General features: G+C 28.1%; 1 protein-coding gene across 2 annotated transcripts in view; it reads left to right on the top strand.

Annotated features, from left to right (window-relative positions):
- Nucleotides 1-23,067, top strand: part of LOC129960092 (uncharacterized) — a 118,773-nt gene that overhangs the window by 10,356 nt on the left and 85,350 nt on the right. The window contains exon 1 of one of the 2 annotated variants that reach the window (XM_056073203.1): nucleotides 18,297-18,406. The exons of the other annotated variant lie outside the window; for it this stretch is intronic. The gene's annotated coding sequence lies outside the window, so the exon portion shown is untranslated. Of the gene's footprint in view, nucleotides 1-18,296; nucleotides 18,407-23,067 lie in introns of those variants that run through there. 2 annotated transcript variants of the gene reach the window in all.

Raw genomic sequence — 23,067 nt, 5'->3', positions numbered from 1 at the left:
GTCAATTATTGAAATATTTCTGATGTACAAATGAGTGTTTGATGTTCAAAAAATTTTTTCTGTAATCTTATCAATTAAATATACGGAATCCGCTTCTTTATATTCTGCAATAAAAACGCGACGGTATGAATTATGAAACAAACTTCTCGCCAATTTGGAAAAACAAAACTCGTTAAATTTATTTTTAATCGAAATTTTTTTTAGATTTTCTAAATTTAATGTTTCATTTTATTTATATATCCAGGCCAATTTTATTTGCTCTTCGCGAAGTGCGAATAAAAGACATAGAATTTCGATTTTAAAAGTATTGCTTTGACAGCATAATGAACTTTTGAAAAACTTTAATGTTTGGTCATTATAGTTACATAATTTGCTGAATTGAAAAAGATTGATTTAAACTTATCAATTTTTTATATAACTAAGTTAATTACCTCCAGTAGAGATAATCATCTTTCTGTAAGCATATTTTATTAAAATGCCATTAATAATCGAGGGGCATTTGATTTTTTCGAAACTGATTACACTGTTAATGCAAGTTGATGACTCTGAATTTGGAAATATAATTTTGTTGTTATAATAATTTAAAAACCATTTAAGATAATTTTCTTCAGCAAAATCGCATTTGCTATCGTATTTCAACATCCATTATATGTTAAAACAATGCCTTTTCTTAATTAATAATAATTAATTTTTTAAAGTTAGTTCGGGGTACTTTTTTTCTGTAATGTAGTTGTAACGTCTAGTCGATTTGCAAAGTTGCAGCAGTCTCTAAAATTATTTCAAAAATTTATTGTTTGCTTTTTTTCTTAACATTTGCCAACTTTTACTTACTGAAATTTCAATGATATAATGCAATTAAAGCTTAAAATTATTTGCTAATCACATTTTATCGCCAGTTGTCAAAATCTATCATCATTCAGGAAAATTTCAACTGAAATTGAAAAAGATGAATTAGGCTGCTATTTTTTGCAAATGAAATGGCTTGGTTTTAAAAAAGTATTTAATGAGCGAAATGACTTACAAATGCGGAAGAAACGCTCTTCTAATGTTTTTCACAAATTTGTAGAGCTTAAAATCCCATTTCTACTCGCATACTCTCTAATAAACTTATCATGCCAGAGAACGCCTTGCATGGCGCTGGCGCACAATAGTTACGAAAATTAACTTATGGCGTGGATTTAGCAATTTTACCGAATCAATCGGGTCATCCTTGGCGAGTTTTTTTGGTGATTAATCCTTAGAAAATGATTAATAAGTATCCAAAAAACTAATTTGTGCTTTAGTCACGTTTTTCTCAATCGATTGGAACAATGGTTTGACATACAACTGCACTTGTAGTCACAAAATCTTATACCTAATTTGATATATTTAACTCATTGCGTTTTTGAAATATCGCGTTCACATACTTCTAAAAGTGAAGATCGACATACAATTAACCCGTTGTTGGTTTTGGCCCAAAATTCGATAGGTATATACACTATCTATGTTAAATCTGTACCGAATCTCATCTGTCTAGCTCTCTTTATTTTGTTGTTATCGCGTTAACTTATATTCGGACAGACTGTCTTTTACTAGATGGATTTTACTGAAAATTTAACAGAAATTTGCAAATTTGGTATAAAGACCGTTTACCAAATTTCAACCGTCTATCTGAAGCCATTTTTGAGTTATCTTTGTCACAGACAAACGGATATTTTTCTAAAATATGTTTTTCGAACTTATGGAGATCTAAAACGTGGAAAATCGTCAAAATTTCGAGTTTGAATTTTTTGACGAATTCTTCCTGCTTTTCTTTTGTATCTTTTCTTAATCTGTTTTATGTGGAATTATTTCAAAATTATTTCCTTGTTAATAGTCATTCAAATGAAACTGACGCATTATTTAAATATTATTAGTTGGAAATAATTGTTTACCATCAAACTGGTGCAAAACTTTTCATATTCAACTTTCATTCTCCATTGGGCTATTGAAATTAAGTATTCACAGACGTGCATACAGAAAACAAAAAAGACGTAATTCATAAAATAACAAAGGTAAATTCACGCGTAATCCTTCTCATTTTTAATGCTACACCATCGCTCAACATTTTAACATTAGGATACTGAAGAAAGAATTTTGAATTAACAGAAATTGAAATGAACTTTTTTTTTCAAATGCCTTTTACAGCACTAATCATTTCTGAGTTGACAACGTACTACTGTTCTAATGCGGCTTTCTTTTTCAACTACAAGGATTTCTCCTTGTCTATTTTGTAAATCCATGTAATCGTGAATAAGATTGACTTTACAAGCTACTTCAAGTGTAATTTCCTGATTGGTGAATGCTTTCATCCATTTCGATTGGCCACTGAAATTGCTTTGAAAATTTCAAGCTATCTTGTAATAAGCTGTCTAGAGAAGACCTTGATCTAATAATCAGAAAATTAATAAAGAAATTACAATTTGACATTAAGTACAAGGAAAGTTTGTAATTAATTTATTAAACAAACTGACAGTGGGAGAAATGATGGAGCAACTCTGTTTGGATATTTAGAGTTTAAAAAGGGCATTGTATATTTTTTTTATATATATATAAATAGTTCTATGTAAGGGATATAGTTCATGATCTTCTTTGGGAGAGGGTGGCAGTGGCTTGGTGATAGGGTCTCAGCTTCAGGACAAAAGAATTCTAAACTAAAAACCAATTCTAGCAAATATCCATTTTGTATTTGGCCCATATTAAATCTGATATCATGGGGCATATACGCTGAGGTATCATCTTCCTCATTTCACCACGATTCAAAATTCGAAGTTCAACTTGAAGTAGCCTCTTATTGTTTCAAAATCGGATGTTAATATGCACATTACGCACATTGAGATCTAATATATAAATAAACATGCCCATGCTATAATAATATATAAATAAACATGCCCATGGAAGAACTGTGTTAATTAAATTTAGAAATACATTATTTATTAAGCAGGAGGATAAAAAACCTAATATCACATAGCAGTGCAAAATTAAATGTGTGTTAAAAGACATGTTGAAAATGGCATTTGCTATAGGGTTATGGTTATGATGTCGAAGGGTTATGGTTGTGTTGATTCTATTTTAATCTTCCATAAACTGTTGCAGAAACATTCAATTCGTTACTGCTCCGAAGTATTTAAATAGAATCCGAGTAATGGGCTTTCTGCTTAATTATTTAGAGACTAAGAGAATAAGATATATTATATTCGATAATAAACTGTTCAAGCAAAAATGTACAATTAAGATCTTGGATTGATATTAGCACTGATATTTTAATAGGTCTGTGTTTATATGTGTGAGATTACCTTCAAGAATGAAGATTCTTGATCTTTTTATTGTTATTTCGAAATTTTCTCATTTATCATATAGTTTTTAATAATTTAGGTAAAAGCCGTAACCGCTTGCGTAAATCCTAATTATGACTAGTATGGTAAGGCACACATTATCGTTAGTTCCTCAAATTCCAAAAATGAACTAACAGGGGTATTTTCTCCATGATTTTTTCATTTGCATACAAAACATGGCACGTTTTAACTGTAGGTGTAGTAAACAAGTATACATTTCGCAGCAGTGTCTCTTTCTGTTGGAAAACTTTCAAAATTTAGAATTGATTCATAATTTTAGAATGAAAATCATATGCTTGTAGCTTGATGCGTTTTAGTTATTGCTCTCGCATATACACAGAAAGATGTAGCAACACATGGTCAATATGATGGTAGATTTGTTCCAAAATTTGATACATAGCCTCAATTTTGTTGATAAAACTATATGCTAAATTTAATCAGTCTAGCTCACTGCTATCTCAAGTTCATTCTTGAGTGATCGTTTTTACAGACTAACAACTACTCATAATTTCAGTAACAATTTTTCGAAGATCTGAAACTGAGAGAGGTAAAATAAAAACACTCATCAAAATATCGAGATCGAATGTATTGAAAAAAACTTTCTCTTTCTTTACCATTCATCTACGAGAAAAAAAAATTTCGTCGTTTACCAATACCTTTAAATCCGAGTGCTTTTTTTTTTTTTGTCTATCATAAACCTACCTGCATTCTCATCAACAGGTCTGAAGCATTTTTGATTTAATATTTAATTATCAGTATATCCGGGTGATTAAGGTAAAGAGATGGAATGATCTCCTTGATTACTTCGCCATCTCTAGCTAAAAGATTTAAAAGATAATTAAAATATTCTATCTCAAGTAATATTATCGATGATGCATTTTAGAAAGTTAATTTATAAAATATTATGAAATATTAACAACAGCATTTTTGCTGTCAAAGAGGAATAAAAAAGTCTTTACAAAGAGGTCAATGCTGATCCATTTTCTATTCATAATAACCATCCATCCATATAACACATTTTCATTTTAATAAATCTGGAACTCTTTCCAGTCTCAGTGAAATTGGAAAAAAATGAAATAAATAAATAAATGAATCCTTAAAGATGCAAGATGTTGTTCACCTTTAATCTTGAATATTTCATATTTTTTGGAGGTTTAGTCTCTGGCTCTTCCAGTTTTTACTTTAGCCAACATATAGATAAACAACTTTTGTCGTTCTATAATGATCATATTATTGTAGTGCTCATCAAAAATTTTTTTATCTTCCTTTATATTTTTTTCTGTTCCAAGCAATATATTTCGTACTGTAGCTGTAAAACGCAATCTTATATTTGCATAATTATATCTGCATTTGTTGACTTCTTAAATGAGAAACTTTTAAATTATCTATCTATTTATTTATTTATTATTATTATTATTCTTTTCTTTCTCGTATACGAAATACCGAAAAAGATTGTAATAATTTAGAATTTGACCTTGGAATTTTGGCGAATTCGCATCTCAGACCTCCGTGAATGCGGAAAAAACATTTTTGCAATTATGCCCGTCCATCTGTTAGTATTATAACTCAAAAAACAATGAGATATGTTGATAATGTTTCATCTAGTACTAATTGGTTTCACCTAGCCGAATTCAAAATAAAGGAAAAAAATTTTCTTTGCAAACGCGTGGCAGTTAAAGGAGTCAGTTCATGCTACGTATCTATAAAGTGATCCATAGCAATTTAATTTGGAAATCCATTTTAAATCTTTTATTTTTATTATTAGTTTTTTTATGTTATTGAAAATTAAAATACAAAATGCAAAATATTTTATTAACGTTAATCACCTCTCTTTAATAATTTCCATTGAAACATTCTTTCCTTTTATTCACTGAATCGGAATAAAATGGAAAATAATCTGCAACTTTGGTACAAACTTTAAAATTAACAAACTTTAAACTTTAAATTCAAGAATAATATCTTACCCTTTATATGATGCAAATACTAAAACATCAAAAGTTCATTGATTTGCCATTTAATTTATGAAATAAGGGGTGGTAAATATACTTACCAGAGATCTTTCAGAAACTGGTAAGCATACTTACCACTGAGAGTTAAGGCTAAAAATATCATCAAATGATCATTGGTAAGTATACTTACCACTCAATTTTAGGTAATTTAAAATAACTTTATACAGTTTTTTTAGCTAGAAATAATGGAATTTAAATTCAGTAATATTTTACATAAATTTTGAAGCTCATTTTGCATTAATTAGGCTGGCTGGGCGGATTGCAACATTGCATTAAAATAAAACTGTTGCAATCTGATGAAATTTTATTAATAACATCTTAGCCACTTTTTTTTTGTTTTGTTTTTTGTTTAGAAATAAACTAAACTGTCGTAAACTGCAGTATTCAAATAATCAATACATCAAAACTAAAACCAGAATATGCATAAAATCATTAACAGGAAGATTCCGAATTTTAAAAAATCCCAGCTGTATCAACAGTTTTTATTCACTTTTTAAAAATGAATGTTGAATTTAAATTAAATAAATTCAATAACTAATAACGATAATTAAATATAAGAATATATTAGACATAAAAAACACAACACAGTGGTGTTTCATGTCCGTACACTTTTTCAGGAGATAAAATTTAATGAAAAACTTTGAAATTTAATGTCGCTACGAAACCCCTTACATTGTGAACGGGCAGTGGTAAACATATTTACTACTTTTAAATTTAATTGATATTTAACTATAGACTTAATGCATTTTACAGCTGTTAAGGTAGCTCAATCGAATTTTAAGCATCTTATTACCCTATTTATAACTTTAAAATACTTTTCTAAATCCACATAACAAATATTTTGTAAGAATATATATACCAAAGAACTATAAAGAGTTAAAGGAAGTATGAAAAAAGAACTTCAGAAAAGCAGCATTTACAAACATCATCAAACTTTCTCTTAAGGCAGCGATGAAGTGCTCCATCATTTGAATATTGTCGAAATTTAAAGCAACAAAACCCATGTACAAAGTCTGAACGTTTGATCCGTCAGAATTATAAATCATGGAAAGAAAAATCGATTTGGAGTATAAATTGAACCTCGGAACACTTGCAATAACTATATAAACAAAAACAAAAAAAGATTTTGATGGATGGAAATGCAACTGTGAAAACAATCACGCTGCTGAAAGTTTTCTACGTGCTGACAGGAGAAAAATATTTATGCTTCAATCGAATGTGTTTTCATTGTTCAAGCAGATGTGAAGTAGATGGATTCAAAAAGCAAAATAAAAGAAGGATTTTCTATGAAAGGATTTGCTAGAAATGTGAATGAATTCAATATTAATTCCAATGAATAATAAAGCTGTAATATTTTTTCCCTTTGATGAATGCAATATCAAATAATAGAATATGTTACAGTAACTGTCAATAAAGAATAAATTAAAAAGAGAAAAATTCGCTAGACACAATATATAAAAAAAAAGATTAAATTTTTTCTAGAAGAATTCATAAAAATTTCTAGCCTGGAATTAATAGCCTCTAAAATTTTTAATTAAATATTTAATGTAATCCAGTCCTAATGTCTTTTTAAGCAAGATATTTCTAAGTTCCAAATTTTATATATAATTCATACTAATTTAACAGCCTAACACCGTTCAATTCATTTTACTATACATTTTCATCATTTCCTGCCTCCCTAAAATTCAGAAGAAAAAAAAATGGATACACTTTGCTATTTCTAGGCTTTTAACAATATAACCTAATTTCTAATCTCAAATACTGTAAAATTTTTCATTTTTCTTCATGTTAATAGTATATTTTAAATAAATTTAAAACTTTCATAGATACTTTTCAGAATTAAGTAAATATATAGCGTATTTTTCTGAAATCTGCTTTGGCAATAATAATTTGTATTAAGTACAGGATAGTAATTCCGACTGCAAAACAAAAATGAAAGCATATCTGCAACTACAACTTTTATCAACAGTTGTGGTATTCTTCCAGAATTCTTAAGTTTTTTTGTTTGTTTTTTCTTTTTTTGTATTATTGTTTGAGATAGTTATAATATTCCTATTAGAATTCCTATTATTAAAAAAATATTTATACAGCAAAACCATTGAAGTAACATTGATAAGTTGTTTTTTTTTTGAATTTTAAAATGATATAAAATCATTTTTGTGTTCTAATATTTTCGGAAGTATCTTGAGAAAATGCCAACATTTTGTTTCATTATTTTTATTAAAATTCTAATTAAAATTTTTAAAAAATCTCCGAGGCGCACATTCCCATCATCAAAATATGTATGTGCTAGGTTTGATAATTCTAAATCAAATCACCTAAACTATAGAGTACCAGCACATATATATTCAACTACACATTCATTTTTATTATAAAGATTTATCTCATTATGAATATATTTCTGAGCATTCATTATGAATGTGTTTTCTCTGAGGGCATGATTTTATTTTTTACATTATATATTTTATCAACAGAAGGTTTTTAGAAAAGAAAGAATCCATTTTCTCTAAAGCAGAAAAGATTAAAAAAATATTGAAAATAGCTTTGAAATTCGAGAAATCTAAACAGGTCTAGTCATTTTAATGTCAAACATAGATGGCTAGCTTTTAAACATTTTAAACATAAAATTACCAGTGAGTTACAGAATTTTAAATTTCAAAATATTTTAACATTTATGGAATGATCGGAATTAATTAAATTAATATTTATGTGTGGATGACAATTATTAATAAATATTTCACACAGGCTTATAAATAATACATATGATGACTGTGACTAAAGTTATTACACGAAGGCAATTGAATTATATTTATACTTTCCTTGGCGCTAATTTTGGGGACTGTATTTTACATCATTCATTTTCTCATATTGCATGCGAAATGCATACGAGCAAGTTCTGAAGCTTTTAAGTTTATTAGATTTTCTCTATCTGTATCTCTCTCTGAACATGGTTGTTTTAACTCTAACCACCCAGTATATGGGCCTGACATTTCGCCACACCCCTTTATGTAAAATTTTCTCTTCCATCACCATCCATTTGTATGCTATTCACAACGAATTCCTTCTCAGTTTCATGCATTTGATAAGATCTGATTGATTGGCCACTAAGCCTATAAAATTGATGTTGAGCCCACCGCAGAGCAGTTTATTCATCTGTAGGTGTTGGTCACCAAAGGCAGCAGGTGATGTGCCCTCATGATCTGACTACGAATTCTAAAGTCAGCGGGCTAAATTTCATTTAGCGGACTACGATATTTGTATATGAATTCTAAAGAAATTATGTAAAGGGTATCTCAAAATTAATTCAAGATTTGAATTTGCCATCATTCGTGCAGTAACGTGTTGGAAACCCTATTAAAAAAAACCATTTGACAGCTGATAGTTTTGGGTTAATAAAAATGGAGCGTTACACGATAGAACAACATTTTAACTCAAGGTGTTTTTTTTTATTTGAATTTTTATACTTTTATTGAATTTTAGAGTACAGAGGATAGAGTTATGCAAGGAATAACACTTAGGGCAAATGGCCTCATCGGCTTTACTGGCACATACGCAATCTTTCTTCGAAATTTTCCATGGCCATTTTGCATAAATGTGGCTGAATTTCGTTAATACAGCGCTGAATTTCCTCCTTCAATGCTCATGGGCTTGTTTGTGGCATGAATTTTTGACTTCAAATAATCCATAAAAAGAAATCAAATGGAGCTAAATCACACGATCTAGGAATGTCATTTTCAAGTTTTTGAACTATGGCCACGAGACTTTCATTATTTTTGAAATATTGTTTAACAATGAAAACATTTTTCTATTGTATAACACCCAACTTTTACTAACCCTAAACTATCAGTTTTCAAATGATTTTTTTTAATAGGATTGTCAACTTTTTACTGTACAAATGGTGGAAAATTCAAATCTTACATTAATTTTGGAACACCCTTTACAAATATCAAAAAATTTCTGAAGTTGCTATCATAAATTGAATTTATAAAATTAGTCCTGATGTTGGAATGGTTGGTTGTTTCTAGAACAAATGCTTCTAGAATGTGCGCTACATATGATTTTTGAAAATTCCCTGCGCAATAAAATTTCTAGTGCTTCTTTGGTAGTATTATTTTTCCTTTCTCTTGATTCATTCTTATTCATTTCATTATTCAAATAATCTTAATAATATTGGGTACTTGGTAGAGTGTGATGTAAAACCATTCGAGAAAATTCAAGAACATTAAGAGAAATTTAGTTACAATCCCAAATCAAACATTATGGCAATCGAAACAACAGAATGTTTTTCGTGCCAAAATTAAAATATGAGTACTTCCTTGCAAACAACTCGAAATATTATTTTTAAAAAGCTAATCGTTATTAATTTTTATCTATTGTAATAAAGTATTGCAATATTTATCTCTACTACTAATAAGGATGGAAACTGTGTGTGTGTTTTGATGCTTTACAGGCCAGACCAATTAAAATACAGTTACAAAATTTAACATACATACACCTTGGAATGTGCACCTCGTAGGATCTTTCGAAGTTTTAATTAAATTATTCCGAAGTATAGTGCATAAAAATAAATTTTATATCGTCTCAAAGTTTTAAAAAAATTTGTTTTTATTAATGCTATTGTAAAAGTCGGACAAACTTTCCCTAAATTTTAGCAATTTTTTTAAAATTGTTTTATTTTCGATTACAGATTACATTGTTGAGCTGAAATCCAAACCATTTTCATTGTTTCGTCAAATATTTAATCATATGATTTTTTTATCATTGTTGAAAAAAAAATCTAAAGAAGGATTCTGTTTAGTTACTGAGTAATTTACATGACAATTAAAGATGCGAAGTTTCAGTGCCTTGAAAGTTAGAAAATAGATGGCATTTACATTTTTTTTAATGGCGTAATGACATTATGAGACTGATCTGCATTAGAAAGTTTCATGTACACAAAAAGCAGAATAAAGAAAATGAAAATAACTCACCTTTAATTTCTAGCATGGTGGACATGGTATCATAGACATGAAGTTACATTTGAATGATTTAACTGAAATTAAATGTAAATAATATTTCCGGCGAAAAAGTTGATCTCCATAGGCGACTAGTGTTTAATAAAGAAAATTACACTTTATTGTTGTATGTACTGTGATTCAAAAATGAAAAATCAAGAATACACAGCATTCCAGAAGAATTATTGCAAAAAAAGCGTATAATTATCATTAACTATAAATGTGTGATTGTTTTTAATGTTACTATTAATTAGATATAACCTTACTCACGTACAGAGATGTTGGAATCAAAGACTCCCACTCAGAGCCTATAAAAGAAAAGAAAATCATAAGTGCGTTAAATTTGAATCGTTATGCATTTTTACGTAAACCATATTCCATCATTTTCATTTTAAAATATCTAAGGGAAAGAGATGAAAATGATTAATTTCTGTTTTCTACTTTTAGAAGCAACTGATGAAAAATCTTGGATACAAAATGTTGTTATTCTTTCTAAAGCATTCGCAAACTTCATACAATCATCATATTACTCACTCACTGAAAAAATTATTATTTTCAAGAAGAAAAAAAAAAGGATGCCATACAACAGTTTTCGTTCATTTTGCATCGAAACAATCTGAATTTCATTCGCTTTTTTGATAGCAAAATTCCCTTTCGTTGTTAAAAAGCATTTCAGAAATGCAGACGGTTTTTTGAAATGTTCTTTAAGATTATTTAGTTCTAAACGAATTTCAACATTTATCCATCTGCTGTAAAGAACATCGAAACAGGAAGTATAACAAAAGAACTTTTTTTTTTTATTTTCCTCTTTAGCTTATTAATTCTTATTCTGTTTTTTTTTTTATCGATGCTTGTCACATGAAATGTGCTTAACGAGGCAATCGATTAATCTACTTAATTAGTTCTTTCATCTGCTACCCGCGCGTTTTCCCATTACCCTGAAGTTATTTTACACGGCTATAAATAACCGTCACTTCATTAGTTTTCTTTTGAATACTTCGTTACTCGTACTACTCTCGGAGAACTCATTTTTTTTTCTTCTGAAATTACTGATGCTTCTTCTTATAGTAATCAAATTGTAAAATATAAGTTAATATGCGTTTCTTGCTTAAATGTGATTTTGAGATCATTATAGAGTTTTGTGATTACGGCATTGTAATTACTGACTTTCTTGTAACAAATAGCTAGATTTGTTTTGTGCATTTCTTTAGTGATTTGTTCCATGATTAAGGTATATGACTACATTCGGAATGAATTTTATGAAAAACGTTTGAAACTAGTTAAAATTTTGAATATCTGTTTAAAAAGGATTGAAAAAAAACATTTTTGAAACTAAAATATGCCAGTTAAGTGACAAAAGTTAAAAAAATTCAAGAAAAGGCTTTTTTTTTCTCTAAAAAGAGGTATAAAGCAAAAATCTTGTACTTTAGAAATTTCTGGAATGTTTTGCTTAAAATTTTACAGATAGGTTAAGACATATATTATCTGGTTCCTAAAGTAAACAATAAGCTGAATTCTTATCTATTCTTTAAATATCGGGGCTCGACTGACACATAACACAACATTTTCCATTTTTTTCACATTGTGAAGCACTAAAACAGCTATAAAATATTTTGAAATGAATAGATTACTTATTCTTTAGTTCAGGAACTTCAGAACATATTGAGAAATTATTATGCCAAATTTGAGCAAAAAAATATGCATTAGATTTAGATTTATGAAGGTTTTTTTTTGTAAAAAATTCTATCAAAGATTAGAATTTGAGAAAATAGCATCTACAGATGTAAAATATATGTAAATGCAAATATAAAAATCAATGTAACTTTCCAAAAAAAAATAGACTTAGAAACAAAATTCTAACTGTTCTATAAATAAATAAGTTCAAACATTAAGAATATTGAATTTAAAAAAGCATAATTTCGCAAAAAAGTCAACTTTTCACCGTAGTCATCTACTTTAAATTAGCTTTAACTTCGTTAGTATTTCAGATCACGTATGATTTTTGGTAATTATTTGAAAATATAAATATGTATTTGCAATGAATGTCCGTTTCCTAATAGCGTAAATTCCGAACAAGTTAAACACAGAACAGTTTGTGTAAAATTTTTATGGGAAGAAAACAAACGCATGTTTGAAATAACATAAGCCTCATTGCCCACTTAACAGAAAAGTTGCTGCTACATACAAAATAAGACATTCGTATGATTCTTTAACCCAATCACATATAGTAAATTACTTTATTACAATCTTACAAGCAGAAGGTACTATTGTATAATTAGTTGTATTAGTTGCATTTATTGTATTGTATAATTAGTTAAATTTATTGCATTGTACAATTAGTTATATTTATTGTATAATTAGTTATAGAATTGCTTATTAGTTTTGTTGTATTGTTAATATAGAAAATGCTCCATTGTGCTAATAGATAAATGAATATAAGTGCAAAAATATAGTATTAGACTTGAAAATAGGAAAAAAGAAATGTTACATATGAAATGCCAGACTGCATATGGATTATTATTTCGCGTAAGTAAAATTATAAAAAAGTTTTAAAATTAAAAAATAAATTGTGTGTGTCGCTAGAACGGATTAAATAAACCTTGTGATAAATCGATGTCATTTTTACAAGCAATTTGTGTACTGAGGATTTTTAACCAGCCATCTACATCATTGTAAACATTCGTACATTAATATCAACGCTTATCAAGTAATACCGCCTTTTAATTCTCCAAATTTTAAAATAAAATGGAAAGGAAGATAGAACTTTTTGCAATTAATAACGAATATTTTTGAATTTTTTCCGCCAGGCTTGAATATGATATCGCCTGAAGTGAATAAATAAAATCAGATATAAACATTATTAGTTTTCTGATTCTTTGTCGACTTTAAAAACTAAAATAGGTGATACTGCTTAGTAAGATGCTTAGTAAGATATATAAATAGAATTAATAAAAATAATCATTTCATATCAAAATATGTAATATAATAAAAAATAATATCCTTACTGGTGTGATAACTATATAGAGAGATAAATAAAATCCTTTTAAATTCAAAATAACGTCTCTTATAGGCAGGGAAATAATGTGTGCCTATAATGTTGAATGTTATTGAGACAGGCTACAGCTCCCCTAGCGGGGAAATAAATAAGTTACAAAATTTTACTCACAAAAACTCCACTTTAAAAAATGTACGCTATACCATAATAAGAATAAATGAAAAAAGTTTCAAGGAGTTATTTGTAAAACTGACGGTGATATTTGGATTAAAATTATGAACTTTCCATGACTTGAAAAAGTGTTCGTCTAAAACTGAAAAGTGAAAAAAAGCCCCCCTCCCCCACTCCGCTGTCTTTTAGATATTTTTTTTTTTCTTCGTTGTTTTTCCTTTGCTTAAATTTTACTCCGCCGTTGCTTAGTTCGGAAAACTGTATCTGATAATACCAGAGATTTTTTTTTTTCAATTTAGGACGAACCCTTTTTTAAGTCACAGTAAGTTCATAATATTAATCGCAAATATTTCTGTTAGTTTTACAGATAACTGTATAAAAAAATTTCCTGTGTTTTATGGTATAGCGTACATTTTTTGTAGCTTCCTCGTTCCGCCATTAGGACCGCAGTAACTTGTCTCAGTAAGTTCAGCATAATCACTTTGTCAGGTGCATGTTATTTCCTTGACTATTAGAAACGCCATTTTGAATTGAAAGAACTGAAAAGGACTTCACAGATCATCCTGTATAGTAATAAAGCTTATTATAATCACAAAGAAGTAAAGGATTCGTATACAAAAAGCAAAATATAGTTTATACTTTAATCTTTCTATTTCATCTTAATTAAGAAACAGGTTATTACTTAATAAAAAAAATCTTTGTATCTTTCAGGATACAAAGTTCTATTTCAATAAAAACATGGAAATGCAGAATCAACTGTATAATATGGTGAAATAATGTTTCTAAACGCTTTTACTTTACGTGAAATCCTAAAACTTAGATGCTTTTCATATCTGTAGAATATTTCATCTATGCGTGAATGCAATTTTGTGATTGATGTTACATTTATTTCCTGATCTATTAGAATTTGAAATTTTCTACAGATATTTATTTCCAAATATTGATAAATCAGTAGTTTAATAATTTTATAACTTTTATTAATCAGTTAAAATTTTAAGTTAACTAAATATTGATTTCATAGTGGGATACCACCTGATAATCGATTTGGGAAATACATCATAAATCATTTGAGAAATACATTTTTAGATTTCATAATATTTATAATCATGAATTAAGAATATATTAAAAACAAAAAAAATATATAATAAACATTTAAAAAAAAACCAAATATGTTTTATCGGTGTAGTAAAAATTGCAAAATAACATGTTGTTATAGCAGAAATCAAGTAATATTACAAAGTAGGACTGCTGGAATAATAATTGTTTAATCATACTGGAACCCAATGATCATTTCCACCTCCTCCTTCTCCTAAAATAGAATGCTCCTTCTCTATAAGCTGATACTGGTTGTTATTGCGCATGATAATAGACAGAGAGACTCAAGATCTTGTTCTGATAACCACGTCACTTCTTAAATTTCTATCAGAGAAATTCAAGATACATTAATGAGAGACGAGGGAATAAGAGGTCAAGTTGGGATACAAATTTAGAAACAGGGATTGTTCGGTTTAATCTCTGATATCTGGTTATTATCACTGAAGCTTATGATAGCATGGAATTGTAAATCAGAGAAATGCATACGATTTATGATACTGAACAGCCTTTTTTCATCGTGACAGAATGAAAATAGTTTATAATTGCTTTGCTGCAATGTTGAATTACGAATAGAATACCTCAAGGAAAACAAAGTAGTAAATTATAAACTGCAGGAAATTTAATCAGAAAGTAACAAGTAGATTTTTTCATGAGATAAGATTACTTAATTAAATTTAGATAATCTTTATATTTTACAATGAAATATTTTCTAATTAAGATCCAGATCAGATGGGACATTCTTTCAAATTGTAACAAAATAAGCGAAAGTATACCAGTTGATTCATCAGGGCATCTGGTCACTTTAATAGATTCCTTTCTTGATTTTTATTGCCTTATTAGAAGATGCGACTGTCTAGACGGGTTAACTATCTTGTTTATAATATCGCAGATCTAATTGTCACAGATTAAGCGATGAAAGTTGTAACAGAAAATATCATTCACATTAGCAGAATGCTTAAGAAATAAATAAAAATTATCATTTGCAATACGTTTTAAATGTAAATATATAGTAACATTACAAGTTTTATTTTCTTGCAATAGGATTTTCCTCTATCCACAATATTCATGCACTCTCAAATTGAAACTAATCACTAAGATCGGATTGAAACAAATAGTGATCCACTAACAGAAAAAAAACGAGACATCAAATTCAAAATTTAATAAATGCTGAAAGAAAATATTAGCAATAACTTTCAATTTGGTCGGTGAAAGGAGAATATAATGAATGAGCGCATATAAGAAATAATAAAATTGCAGACTTAGGCTTGCTGACGTTTGCTATTTATTCATTCTCAGTTTTATTTGCACATCGATAAATCGGTAAATTTAAACATTAAAAAAAACCTGTCCTCCGTTGCTAGACGCCAAAATAGTTGTTGGGAATTCACATCCAAATATAATGAACAGACCAAAACGGCAAGAATATTTTTAACTCCGTCCAGCGTTACAAATGATGGTGGATGATGATATACACACAATAAAACTTTTTATAGTGGATGAAACTTTGGAACTTATTTGGAAACATGTTCATGATGAAATGATGATGTTACACAAGCATTAGGAAGCTAAATAATAATTATTATTTTCATTTTTTATTTTGTTTATTTTTTAGATAACCTAATCTTATTTGCTTATAATAAGAAGTGTGATTTATCTTGAAAATGAACTATTATCAAATTTATTTGTGGATTTAGCTTAGAGATTTTTTAAATTGAATTTTATTTTCTTTGTGGATGAATGAAAAGGATAAATAAATTAGAAGTAGACGAAAAGCAAAACATCTCTCCTTATGCTGTACTTAGGAGTACGTATGGAGTCCTCCGCTCAAAATGTAATGAAAAAAACTTTTATACCTGGATTTCAAGGACTATTTTATAAAGAGTCCTTGAAATCCAGGGAATATAGAAAATAAAAACTGATTATGAAAATATCTGGTTTTACCAAGATTACAATAAAAAATATACACACATAAATGTTTTTCTCAATCTTATATACAAAAAAAAAAATCTGGCAGGTAGCTGATTAAGCAGATTAGATTTTTAAAAAACTAGCTGCAAAAATAATAGAAAAAATAACCATTCCTTGATGCGACATTTTCAAATGAAAGCTCCTATAGTCACTTCCTGTATGAATGAGAATTAAAAAAGATAAATATACAATTGGAAACAGTCTATTTCTTACATTTTGTATGCCTTTGTATAATCAAGAAAAATTGTTTAGTATCATTTCCAATTTTCGACTATTTATAGTAATAATAAAAATAGTAAGCTTGTTCAAAATATTCAATTCATATGATGTAGTAGCTACATGTTTTATTTCACAGGTAATAAGTTACACTGCATGAAACTGTGCTTATGGGCCTGCAATGGGATTTTTTACGAAATGCTATGACAGAAAGTTTACATTTTGTACATTTTTTGAATAGATAAAATGGGCTGTCTGGCGGTTTTCTGCTATTCTGATGCAAAAAAAAAAAAAAGGAAAGTCATTTGTTATACAAAACTGCTCTCCACATTTCAATTGGTTGTTAATTATTTCGAGTTATTGAAAGCATAAATAAGAACATTGAAAGGAAGGCTTTTAAACTTACATCGTATTATGTCCATCCTGGTGTATATAGATTAACTAATTTTTTAAATAAAAAAATGTGATCTTATAAATAATTTCTTTCTTTTAATAAAACTAATTAAATTTATTTTTAATTCAAAAAAGTGTAATTCTGATTAGACAAAGCCTAATTATTCTAATGCATACGAAGTGTATGTAAAGGTTTAAATAAACACATAATTTTAATTTACACATTTAATTTAACATTGATAATTTAAACACATTTTGACATAATTTTAAAATGAATAAAAACTGCAAGAACTCAATCAAATTTATTAAATAAGAATTAGTATTATATTTTCAAAGAACGTATGAAGTAAACAAATTTAATAAAAGTAATTTTTTATAGTGTGCTAAAATGTAAAATTATTTAAATGCTTTCAGTTTTTTTTGTTTTTTTTTTGAATTTGTAATTACTATGAATATTAAGGAATTTTTAAATAATTTTTTTCTCATCTGACTTACTATTACTCAAATGGAATCATAATTTAGCTTAATTAATTGATATATAAGCCCTGAGAATATTAAAAAAAAGTATTAAAATTAAGAACTCGCACTTGTATGAAAATTGAAAATTCTATCACATCTGTATTAATATGAAACAAGTTAGATATGTATTAAGTGCATAAAAAATAAACAATCATCTGAAACAATAAAACGACAATTCTTAACATTATGGATCCAATTTTAATCGGCTCTGGCTCATTTTCAATGCAAACACGTGCGCATAAATTATTTGCATTTTTTTACCAACTTACCTAAAAAAAAAAAAAAAAAAAAAAAAAAAAAAAAATCCTTTTACATACACACACGCACAAAATTCATTGGTCTTTCCAACGCGAATACGAAAGTGAAGGTCATTTTCTATATGAATGAGTCTTAAAGACAGCTTCAAAAATAAAGACAGTCAACTTCTTCCGCTTTGTATTCGCATTATGTTGTATTCTTTGTGCCCATAAACATATTATGTTACTCATTCCATGTCAGTAAAAATGATGTACTTCACGTGATAAGCAATTAAATTACCCTCAAATGAGCAAACGAGGTTCAGAGTAGCAAGACTGGATGAGAGCAGAAATTCGCAAATTCGTATGAACTTGCGCTGTAAATTAAAACGTTCCACCCGAAGATAATGATGTCAAGCCACGAAACCTTGATGATGAAATCGGGTTCATAAAGAAGGTGAGTGTGCATTAAGAAATATAAAAGAAGGAGAAAATGAATAGCAGATTTGAATAATTTTAGATGGCTCGTTTCTTTTGTTCTCATCTTTCAAACTGCCGCCAACTGTGAAAGCTAAAAAAGGAGGGAAGATAGTTTATGAAAATGATTTTCTTTTTCATGAAAGGATAAACTGGAGTTGAAATATGTTGATAAAAAAATATTTTCTTTTTTAAAATCTCGTAATTTTTAGTAAATGTATACACCTAAGTATTATCTTCAAATAAATAGAAGTTTTAAACTCGCAGTAAATAAAATAAATCTAGAAAATTCATCTTTCAACTTCCTTATAAACTTCTGTAATGATGGTACATTTTATATTAAGTTTTATCAAATATTGAAGAAAATTAGTTCTACATTTTGGATCTCTTCCTTTTAACCCGTTAAATGCAATATTGGCGACAAATCGACAATCTGGCGATCAAGACCACGTTCTAGATTTCAATCTAACAATCAATCCTCTAGTAGATTAAGTACATTTGGTTCAGATATGCGATTCTGGTGATAAAATGCCAAATTTCTATTATTAAGCCAGTTGAATTTCTGAGTATTGTATTGTGAGCAACTGCAATAAGTCAAGCAAATTTTCCTTTGAAAGAATTGAAATCGGAAAAATTTCCAAAATTTTTATACCTCTCAATTCTAATGTAAAGACATGTAATAAATTCCATTATACATTAATTAAACAAGTTGAGTAATGTATTGTGTGCAACTGCAATAAGTCAAACAAATTTGTCTTTGAAAGAATTGAAATCGGGAAAATTTCCAAAATTTCTATACCTTTCGATTCTGATGTAAAGACATGTAATAAATTCCATTCTCCATTAATTAAACAAGTTAAGTAATGTATTGTGTGCAACTGCAATAAATCAAACAAATTTTCTTTTTAAAGAATCGAAATCGGGAAAATTTCCAAACTTTGATATCACTCAATTCTGGTGTGAAGACATGTAATAAATTTCATTCTTCTAGCCTTTTGCGTTTTTGAGATGGTGAGTTGACGGGCAGACTTCATTTTAAAGATATCTTTTTTTTTTTTTAATTCAGATTCAAGGCGATCTAAGACATATATAGATTTGTCTAAATCTGTGGATAGAAGTTTTTGCCAATTACAATACTTTCTTTCTATACGATAATGTAAAAATAAAATTTCAAGAAACAGAATATTTAAATTCTGTGCTAATAAGGTACAGATATTGTAGACCCAAAATCATTCCAAATGTTAAAGAAGGAAATTAGAAGAGAGATAACTATACAGCGGCATGATAGATGGATAATGTCGTGCAAAGGACGCATAACATATAAATTCATACCGGAACCGAAAATTATAACAAGAATATTTCACCCGATGGTAGTGCAAATTATATCGAGTCATGGAAGATTTCCTGAATATTTTTACAGATTCGGAAAATGCAACACCTGTATATGTGGGAAAATAGGCTCGGTTCAGCACTACATAACAGATTGTATCGAACTCAAGGAAATTAGAGGAAGACTTATATGGGTAGTGATAACACACAATATTACAATACCCTGAAAATTTAAAAACATTAAAGAAATGGTGGAAAAGATTTCTAGTCTTTTACTAACATTTTGAAGATTATTTGAACTTTTGTTGGCTGTTGTTTTCTTAAGTAAAAGTTGGATAGTTAATCAGTATAACATCCAGTCACAATAATCCCTGTTTATACGGCTTAGTTCTGTGGTAACGTGGTGACTGGCTGTAATTAAATAAAATAAATAAATAATAAAGTACAGAAACAGGGAAAAATAGATTTCCTTAACGAATATAAAATATCATCTATGTGCCAACTCATCTGAAATTGATAAAAGTCCTGCTCTATTATTCTAACATTACAATACATCTGCAATTTACAATGTGAAAATAATTAATTATGTCTATTCGAATTGCTTTTCACTTCATTGTATATGAAGTATAGGCATGTAGAAAAGGATTTATAATTATTAAAAAATCTGAGATGAAGAATTTTTGATAAATATTTTCGTTTTAGAATTCTCTGTTTTAGAAGAAATGCAATCACTACATAGAATTTTCACATTTGTAGCATTTTTGGGCTAAATGCGTTAACGGAAGAAGTTCATTTTTAAAATCTATACTCGGGTCTTTTCATAAATCTAAAACTAAACATAAATGAGTTCTGTTTAGTTGTTATATAACTAATAATTTGCTTTATAACTATTTGGTAGACATTAGTTATAAAGCAAGGAATTAAAAAAAACACTAATTTGCTGTGAAGACATTCTACTTGAGAAATGAAGAATCTTTCAATCATGAGACAAGTTTATTTAATTCTGTTGTTAAAATAATTCTTCTCATAGAATTCTTTCATAATTTTATGTGGCTATTGTGTATATAAATCTAAAATAAAAAATCTATTATCTTAGTTGTTGCTTCTAATCGTTATAAATTTGCATATAATGAAAAGTTGGATTTTGGCTTAAACAAATCTGACCTGCACTTTTTTCATTATTCCATTTATTGTGTAACTTATGAATTTAATTGTATATAAGATTCTGAAGATTGAATCTAATTATTAATAAAATAACATTAAAACCCGCTTTTAATAACGCATTAAAAAGCAAAAGATATTTCATCCTTAAAAGTCTGAAGGTAAAAACAAAAATTGTAAAAGGTATGAATTGCTGAAAACAATACGATAATGTTTTTATAAGATAAACAAAGGAAATTAAAAATTAAAATAAAATATATTCATTAAAAAATTCAATATTAAATTTAAATATGATTAAAATTTCAATTCATTTAAAGTACTTTTATGAACGTCTCGCACTTTTGAGATTTTTATTTTCTATCTTCAGACTTTTGATGAAAAATTATTTTTTACTTTTTAGTATATTATTAAAAGCCTTGTTTTTTAAAAAAGAGATTTCATTTTGCTAATTTATAGCTTACTTAAAAATTAGTACAGAAAAATTTACTTCATTTAATTTGTGCATTTAAAACAAAAATTCAGTTAAGATTTAGATGTAATTTCATCTTTCACCATTCAAATCTTATGATCTCTATAACACATTGTTGCTCTTTCAATTTCCCTATATTACTTCATTCCACAATTGCTTCCACAGATTTCCACAAAAGATTTCATTTTGTTAATTTATCGTTTGCTTGAAAAGCAGTACTGAAAAGTTACCTCAACTTAATTTATGCATTTAAAACAAAAAATCAGTTAAGATTTATGTGTAGTTTAATCCATCATCATTCAAATCTTATGATCTCTATAATATACTTATTGTTCTTTCAATTTCCCTAAATGGCCCTAATTTCCCTAAATTCCACAATTGTTTCCACAAATTTCGCATAATCATTTCTGCTTTTATTCCAAGGATAGCAGCGCAGGAGGTTTTGTATATCACTTCAACGTCGAAGTTCACTTTGTGCAAGTGTGTGCACTTTTCCAGTGCTTTTACACCTGCTTTCGGAGGCCAGCCGTCGAGTGCAATGGCTCTTCCCAAGATCGTGCTTCTGATACGGCTGGCCTAAGGCGGGGCAAGAACAAAAGAAGACTTAATGGGTAAAATTTGAGTTTGAGAATAATCGTGACATTGCAAACTTCCTGTGAACGAACCAAATGCAAGGCGCCACGAACAGTATCATTCACTTTCTGTCAATGTTTTATAACTCATTTTTCTTGAAGATCAATAGCCGTACGCAAACAAGCTTTATAATGGATTTTCTATTGTTATTTTAACATTATGTTCTATGACAAAGAAATGCGCAATATTTTTGGTAAACTCTGTCAAGATAATAGAAAATATCAAAATACTGAAATTTCAAACTAATTTATGCATATTTAATTTTACTTATGTTACCGATTTTATTGTATTAGAAGAAACGGTGAAATTTCATTATGAATTGATCGCATGAAATTGGTGCTCGAATTTTATTTGACAAGAACTCCTAAAAAATTGACAATTACTGTAAAAATAACATTGACAACGCTCATTTTGATTGCATAATCTACATATCTACCTCATCAGCTCTAAAGTATTAAAAAAACAATGATTTTTTTTTCAAAATATCATGTGCCTTCCTATTTAAAATTAAAGCGGTTTCTCTTAGAAACAAGTTTTTCTTTAGTTTTGTAGAGAATGTTCCAGGATTCAGTTTCCACTTTCACAATGTACAGAAAAGGGAATATATAGAATTTTTGGGCAGTGGACATTAAAGAATATAAATTCGCTTTTCCCAGATAATTTTGACAGTTACGATAAATTGATAATTTTTAATGCATTTCCACTTTTTAAAATTATTTAACATCAAACAGCTCACATAAAGTGATTTTAAAAAACAGATTTTTCAGTTAGGTTTGTAAAAAAAATTAAGTTCAGTTAGGAGAGAAAGAGAAACAATATTTAGTATAATTAAACCTTAATGAATTTAAAATATTGAATTTAATTATTACAAAAAAAACTTCAAAAATATCGAATAGTATTATATGAACAGATTTTGAATCTAAATGTTCACAACAATGCAATAAATAGTAGTTCAAATGAGTTGGTAGATTAGTCAGAGGGAATCACTAGAATTTAGAAGTTGATAGAGGTTTTGAGAGATTAGAATTCACAATGCTTGGGAATAATTT

This window comes from Argiope bruennichi, chromosome 2 (assembly GCF_947563725.1).
Source record: "Argiope bruennichi chromosome 2, qqArgBrue1.1, whole genome shotgun sequence".
Classification (NCBI taxonomy): Eukaryota; Metazoa; Arthropoda; class Arachnida; order Araneae; family Araneidae; genus Argiope; species Argiope bruennichi.
Note: the sequence above shows the minus strand (reverse complement) of the source record. Positions and strands in the feature narration are given on the sequence as shown.